The sequence below is a fragment of the Sapajus apella genome, unplaced genomic scaffold, assembly GCF_009761245.1.
Source record: "Sapajus apella isolate SASKATOON/1434 unplaced genomic scaffold, GSC_monkey_1.0 scaffold39, whole genome shotgun sequence".
Classification (NCBI taxonomy): Eukaryota; Metazoa; Chordata; class Mammalia; order Primates; family Cebidae; genus Sapajus; species Sapajus apella.
The window spans coordinates 20,930,967-20,938,770 of record NW_022436979.1 but is presented as its reverse complement, the minus strand read 5'-3'; the positions used below and the strand labels follow the sequence as shown (position 1 = coordinate 20,938,770).

Here is a 7,804-nt window from a genome sequence, read left to right as displayed (position 1 = left end):
AGGTACCACGTGTTTTCTCCACATGACCTCCCATCCTCCAATAGGTTAGAGGGGTCATCTTCATAGCAGAGTGGTTTGATTTCAAACAAAAGCTGCAAAACCTCTTTAATGCCTAGGCTTAGAACTGGCAGAATGTACATCTATTACACCCTGTTGGCTTAGGGCCAGCCAAGATTCAATGATGCATTTAGGGAGATGTCTTCCATTCAAGGTCATTTTGTAACAATCTAGAGATACCTAAATTTGGGACATAGGATGCTTAAATAACTTGCCTTAGATCATATTATTTTAACTAGTAGAAAAACATTTTAAATACATATAGGTCTTTCATTATTACTTCAAGCCAAAGGATATTTCAATAACGTTGCAATTTATCCCACATAACTTCCTAGAAGGACAACAATTATTTAGGTGTATAAGTCCTTGTATCTTTGTTTTTAAAATCACCTGACAATTACTCTGAATTCCCGTTCATTTAAGTGATTCTAACTAATACCTAATGACCTACACTTTGGTTTAAATGCCAAAAAAAGATAGAAAAACATGGATTTACACTTATATCTTTATTTTTGCCTTTATAGAAATAAAGGATGAGTTCAATGATACAAAATCAATTGCATCAATTAATTCCATCTAGAACAAGGTCAAGGGGAGGGGAGGAAGAATGGTAGACAATCTATCTTTGATTCATAAAAAAAGGCCAAGAAAAGCTAATCTATAACTGTAGCTAATTCTGAGAAATGCATTATAAAAATGTTCTTAGCTAGTCTTTCATGGGTTTAGGTGTGTATTTTGAGACTGGAATGCATTATTGGAAATGACTTCTCCAAGAAAACAAAGATTTCATATCCTAGTAAATTAAGTTTTGGACAAGTATGTCTGATCAGACAGATGCAATATCATATTTTCAAATGTTAGGAAAAATAATGGGATATTTAATGCAAATGAAAAGTACTGTTCAGACATGTAATGTAAACCAAAAGGACTGTTCATTGACAAGGTTGACTAGGAATTCTACTTTGAGATACAAATCCAACCTAGAAAATTTAATTTAAAACACTTTATTAAGTGCTCCAAAGTTGACCTAACTTTTCTTTATCAAGTGTTAAAAAAGGAAAACTAGTGTCATTTTGATTAGTCATTGATTATTTATAAATTGCTTCCTTTTTCCAAATGGTATTGCATTTTGTGTGTGTGTGATTTTATTTAGATTTGTATACAAGGGGGCAAATCAAAGAAAAAGTTACATCGAAATGGGTTTCAAAGGAACAAGAAAAAGTAGAAAACTTCTAGGGCTATGTGGAATTTTCAAAATTTGTGAGATGTCAAAGTTTGCAATTTGAGGCAAAGATAAAATAGTGTTGTTACTCATTTCTTGGAGATAAGAAATTTTCTGCTCTTTGGAATTGAAGGAGACAGAAGCATAAAAAAACCTTCAAAAAAAAATCGCCAAATCCAGGAGTTTTTTTTTTTTTTTTTTTTTTTGAAAAAAATTAATAAAATAGACAGACTGCTAGATAGACTAAAGAAGAAAAGAGAGAAGAATCAAATAGACACAATCAGAAATGATTAGGAAATATCACCACTGACCCTATAGAAATACAAACAACCATAAGAGACTACTACATACAGCTCTATGCACATAAACTAGAAAATCTAGAAGAAATGGATAAATTCCTGGACACACATAACCTCTCAAGACTGAACCAGGAAGAAATTGAATCCCTAAATAGACAAATAATGAGTTCTGAAATTGAGGCAGCAATAGCCTATCAAAAACAACAACAACAGCAAAAAAGCTGAGGACCAGAAGAATTTACCGCAGAATTCTAACAGAGCTGCAAAGAGGAACTGGTACAATTTCTATTGAAACTATTCCAACAACTGAAAGGAGGGACTCCTTCCTAATTCATTTATGAGGTCAGGCTCATCCTGATACCAAAACCTGGCAGAAATACAACAAAAAAGAAAACTTCAGACCACTATCCCTGATAAACATCGATGCAAAAATCCTCAATAAAATACTGGCAAACCGAATGCAGCAGCACATCAAAATGCTTATCCACCATAATCAAGTTGGCTTCATCCCCGGGATGCAAGGTTGATTCAACATATGCAAATCAATAAATGTAATTCATCACATAAATAGATCTAAAGACAGAAACCATATAATTATCTTGATAGATGCAGAAAAGGTCTTTGATAAAATGCAACATCCCTTCATGTTAAAAACTCTCAACAAACCAGGTATTGAAGAAACACACCTCAAAATAGTAGAGCCATATATGACAGATCCACAGCAAATATCATATTGAATGGGCAAAAGCTGGAAGCATTCCCTTTGAAAACCAGCACAAGACAGGGATGCCCCTTCTCACCACTCCTATTCAACATAGTATTGGAAGTTCTGGCCAGGACAACCAGGCAGGAGAAAGAAGTAAAGGGTATTCAAATAGGAAGAGAGGGAGTCAAATTATCTTTGTTTGCAGACGACATGATACTACATGTAGAAAACCTCATTGTCTCAGTCCCAAAGCTTCTTTAGCTGATAAGCAACTTGAGCAAAATCACAGGATACAAAATCAATGTGCAACAATCACTAGAATTACTATACACAAACAACAGGCATGTAGAGAACCAAATCATGAATGAACTCCCATTCACAATCGCTACAAAGAGAGTAAAATACCTAGGAATACAGCTAACAAGGGAAGTGAATAACCTCTTCAAGGAGAATTACAAACCACTGTTCAAAGAAATCAGAGAGGTCACAAACAAATGAAAAAGCATTCCATGCTCATGGAAAGGAAGAATCAGTCTCACCAAAATGGCCATACTGCCCAAAGTAATTTATAGATTTAATGCTATTCCTGTAAAACTACCATTGACATTCTTCACAGAAGTAGAAGAAACTATTTTAAAATTCATATAGAACCAAAAAAGAGCCCGAATAGCCAAGGAAATCCTAAGCAAAAAGAATAAAGCTGGAGGCATCACCCTACCTGACTTCAAACTATACTACAGTGCTACAATAACCAAAACAGCATGGTACTGGTATAAAAATAGACACAGAGACCAGTAGAACAGAATAGAGAACCCAGAAATAAGACTACACACCTACAACCATCTGATCTTTGATAAACCTGACAAAAACAAGCAATGACGAAAGACTTCCCTATCTAATAAATGGCACTGGAAGAACTGGCTAGCCATATACAGAAAATTGATACTGGGCACCACATACAAAAATCAACTCAAAATGGATTAAACACTTAAATGTAAAACCCAAAACAATAAAAACCCTAGAAGAAAATCTAGGCAATACCATTCAGGACATAGGCATGGGCAAAGATTTCATGACGGAAACACCAAAAGCAATGTCAATCAAAGCAAAAATGGACTAATTGGAATCTAATTAAATTAAAAAGCTTCTGTACAGCAAAAGAAACTATCATCAGAGACAACAGACAGTCTATGAAACGGGAGAAAATTTTCACAATTTATCCATCTGACAATGGTCTAATATCTAACATCTGTAAGGAACTTAAACAAATTTACAAACAACAACAACAACAACAACAAAGGCCCAACCCCATTAAAAGGCAAACGGCATGAACAGATGCTCCTCAAAAGAAGACATACATGCAGCCAACAAAAATGTGAAAGAAAGCTCAACATCACTGATCATTAGAGAAATGTAAATTAAAATCACAATGAGATACCATTTCTTGACGCCAGTTAGATGTCGATTATTAAAAAGTCAAAAAACAACAGATGCTGGTGAGGTTGTGGAGAAAAAGGAACACTTTCACACTGTTGGTAGAAGTGTAAATTAGTTCAATCATTATGGAAGACAAATGAATGCAAAAACAGAAAACCAAGCACCGCATATTCTCACTTAAGTGGGAGCTGAACAATGAGGACACATGGACCCTGGGAGGGAACAACCTACACTGTGGCCTGTTGTAGGGGACAGTGGAAGAAAGATTATCAGAAAGAATAGCTAATGGGACCACTATTTCTTCGGTCTCCAGAGCCTTCTTTCTCCTGTGCAAAATGGCAGCTCTTAAGGAAAAACCCATTGCACCAGTTGCATAAGAAGGGGCAACAGACCCAAACAATAAGATTACTGTAGTGGGTGTTGGACAAGTTGGTATGGCGTGTGCTATCAGCATTCTGGGAAAGTCTCTGGCTGATGAACTTGCTCTTGTGTATGTTTTGGAAGATAAAGGAGAAATGATGGATCTGCAGCATGGGAGCTTATTTCTTTAGACACCCAAAATTGTGGCAGATAAAGATTATTCCGTGACCGCCAATTCTAAGATTGTAGTGGTAACTGCAGGAGTCCATCAGCAAGGGGGGGAGAGTCGTCTCAATCTGGTGCAGAGAAATGCTAATGTCTTCAAATTCATTATTCCTCAGATTGTCAGGTACAGTCCTGATTGCACCGTAATTGTGGTTTCCAACCCAGTGGACATTCTTACATATGTTGCCTGGAAACTGAGTGGATTACCCAAACACCGTGTGATTGGAAGTGGATGTAATCTGGATCCTGCGAGATTTTGCTACCTTATGGCTGAAAAACTTGGCATTCATCCCAGCAGCTGCCATGGATGGATTTGGGGGGAACATGGTGACTCCAGTGTGGCTGTGTGGAGTGGCGTGAATGTGGCAGGTGTTTCTCTTCAGGAAGTGAATCCAGAAATGGGAACTGACAATGATAGTGAAAATTGGAAGGAAGTACATAAGATGGTGATTGAAAGTACATATGAAGTCATCAAGCTAAAAGGATATACCAACTGGGCTGCTGGATCAAGTGTGGCTGATCTTACTGAATCCATGTTGAAAATCTATCCAGGATTCATCCCGTGTCAACAATGGTAAACGGGATGTATGGCACTGAGAATGAAGTCTTCCTGAGTCTTCCATGTATCCTCAGGGCCCGGGGATTAACCAGCGTTATCAACCAGAAGCTCAAGGATGATGAGGTTTCTCAGCTCAAGAAAAGTGCAGACACCCTATGGGATATCCAGAAGGACCTAAAGACCTGTGACTATTGAGTCCTAGGCTGTAGAAGTTTAAAAACTACAATGTGATTAACTCTGAGCCTTTAGTTTTCATCCATGTACATGAATCGCAGTTTGCTCTGATCTTCTTCAATATGTGAATTTGGGCTCACAGAATCAAAGCCTATGCTTGGTTTAATGCTTGCAATATGAGTTCTTGAACAAATAAAATTAACTATTGCAGTGTGCTTCTGAAAAAAAAAGAATAGCTAATGGATGCTGGGCTTAAGACCTAGGTGATGATTGATCTGTGCGGCAAATCACCATGGCACATGTTTACCTGTATAACAAACCTGCACATCCTGCACATGTACCCAGAAACTTAAAATGAAAGTTGATGAAAAATAAAGTGCAATAAAATAAAATATTTTAAAGACACACACACACACACACACACACACACACACAGAAAAAGAACAGTTTCTGCTCTTAGGTAAATTATAGGAAAATTCAAGGGCTATGTGCTCCCACTCCAGTATAATTATTTGACAGATTTAAACTTGTCATTAACTTTCCGTTAACTCAGTTTCTATTCTGTATAACGGGCATAATTACGTGAGGTTGGCTTAGGGATAAAATAGAGTATATTTGCCCTTTCACAGATTTAAAATAGCCGTAAGGGACTAGCGAGAAAGACTACAGGCCTCCTCAGGGAATGGCTCTGGCCTTACTGTGCGCCAGGCTGCACTGGACAGGTGGGTGTGCGTGAGGGTCACAGGGAGAGACAGTGGTGCTGGTGCTTCTGAGATGAAGAAGGAGGCACCATGAATAGAGGGAGGTGACTGGGGCCATGTGTTCCCTCTCCTGTCTGTGATTCTGCTCCTTTATGGAAAAGCCCAGAAACTTCTAGTCTATGACATAGCTTATCACTGAGGCAGAGATGCTTTCTCATAATAGTGACAAGATGAACTGACCCTCAGTTTTTTTCTGGGAAGCCTTGATTCTGTCTTTCTGTACTATTACAGAAAACTTGGTCAAATTTGCAAATACCTACACGCAATGAAAGAATCATGCTCACAGATTTTGAAGCAAACTGGTATGGGTGCTTAAACACCTTAAATAATACCATGAAAACAGGCCGGGCACGGTGGCTCACGTCTGTAATCCCAGCATTTTGGGAGGCTGAGGCAGGTGGATCACCTGAGGTCAGGAGTTCAAGACCAGCCTGACCGACATGGAGAAACCCTGTCCCTGTCTCTACTAAAAATACAAAACATTAGCTGGGCGTGGTGGTGCATGCATGCCTGTAATCCCAGCTACATGGGATGCTGAGGCAGGAGAATCACCTGAACCTGGGAGACGGAGGTTGTGATGAGCCGAGATTGTGCCATTGCGCTCCATCCTAGGCAACAAGAGCAAAACTGCCTCAAAAAAAAAAAAAAAGAAAAAGAATATAACGAAAACACTAGATATGTTTAATCTAGACATTATTTATTCATTTAATAAGTATTTATCAAAAACAATTGTGTTTTGAGTACCGTACTTGACATTGGAGATTCAGTTATGATCAAGATAAGACATGGTCTCTATGCTCAGGGAGCGTGTATGTGAGACGCTGCTAGCTTCAAAAGAAGAAATCTAATCATTGTCAACATCAGTTGAATGAAAACCATTATGAGGATCCAGAGAACAACAGTCTTCACATGATATGATTCTGAAGTACATAATAATAAATGTAGCAGTCTACATAGAGACTATCTTATTTTACGTAACAGGCACATGTACGATAGTTTACTACAGGGCCAGGTTTAGGAATAAAACAGAAAAGCAGCTGTATTTATTTGCATATATTTGCATGAACACTATACATTTTTCACAGGAAATTAGAATTTGTAAAAGTTATCTCAAAAATGCAAGTTTTGAAGTCTTCTTCTCTCAATGCCTTTTTATAATCCTATTCAGTTTCCCAAATACCCAAACCAGAGGTTTGGAATGCATATTTAAAAGCTTTTCTTCACTAACCATATTAAAAAGATACAACATTTGCCTTTTTAAATGTAATAGATATGCAATCTTACTGAAATCTGAGCCCAGAAACAGTGATAACCAGAGTAATTATAGTGTCTAGTGCTGGGGAATGATAAAGGATGAAATAGTGAGTTCCACATGCCACCCTTCTAAATTGGAGTCAAAGATGTGGTTCACTTGTAAGCCTCTTCATGTCTAGACAGAATAACAACATTTTGGTGCATTTTTAACTAGTTCGGTCTTTCATTGGAGTTTCAGCTCTGTTGTTATTTTCTAATCATTGTTGTTATAATAGTTATTAACAGCAATAATAATACCAGGTATCGTATGTTATTTCCTTTAATAGTCAGTTTCTTAACTGTCTTTGTCATTTTACTTAATTAACAGGAAAAAGAATGCTATGAGGTGAGCAATGTAATTGTATTCATTTTCAGATGAGAAACTGCACTTTACAGAAGTGATCCAAACAAACATACAGACTTAATAAACAGATTAGCCAGTATTCAAACTAGACCAGTCTGATTCCAAACCTCAAAATGTTTATCTCTACCTTATTAAGAAAAACAGTAAGACAGAAATCAAAATAGAACAAACATATGGTTTGTTCTATTGAAGTACAAATGACTTGGGTTTGTCTTGAGAAAAACAAGCCCAAGTCATTTAGATAGGAAGAGAGATGGGATTTCATATAGATGTGAAGTGCTTATGTAAAAATTATTATATATTCTTTATATAAACGATATGCAGGAAGAAACATAAACATTAAGATA

At 37.1% G+C, this 7,804-nt stretch overlaps 1 pseudogene across 1 annotated transcript; it reads left to right on the top strand.

Moving 5' to 3' along the window:
* The first annotated feature begins 4,041 nt into the window (after nucleotides 1-4,041).
* Nucleotides 4,042-5,254, top strand: LOC116565286 (annotated as a pseudogene). Its single transcript, XR_004275363.1, has one exon. The product of XR_004275363.1 is annotated as an L-lactate dehydrogenase B chain pseudogene (transcript).
* The last annotated feature ends 2,550 nt before the right edge of the window (nucleotides 5,255-7,804 follow it).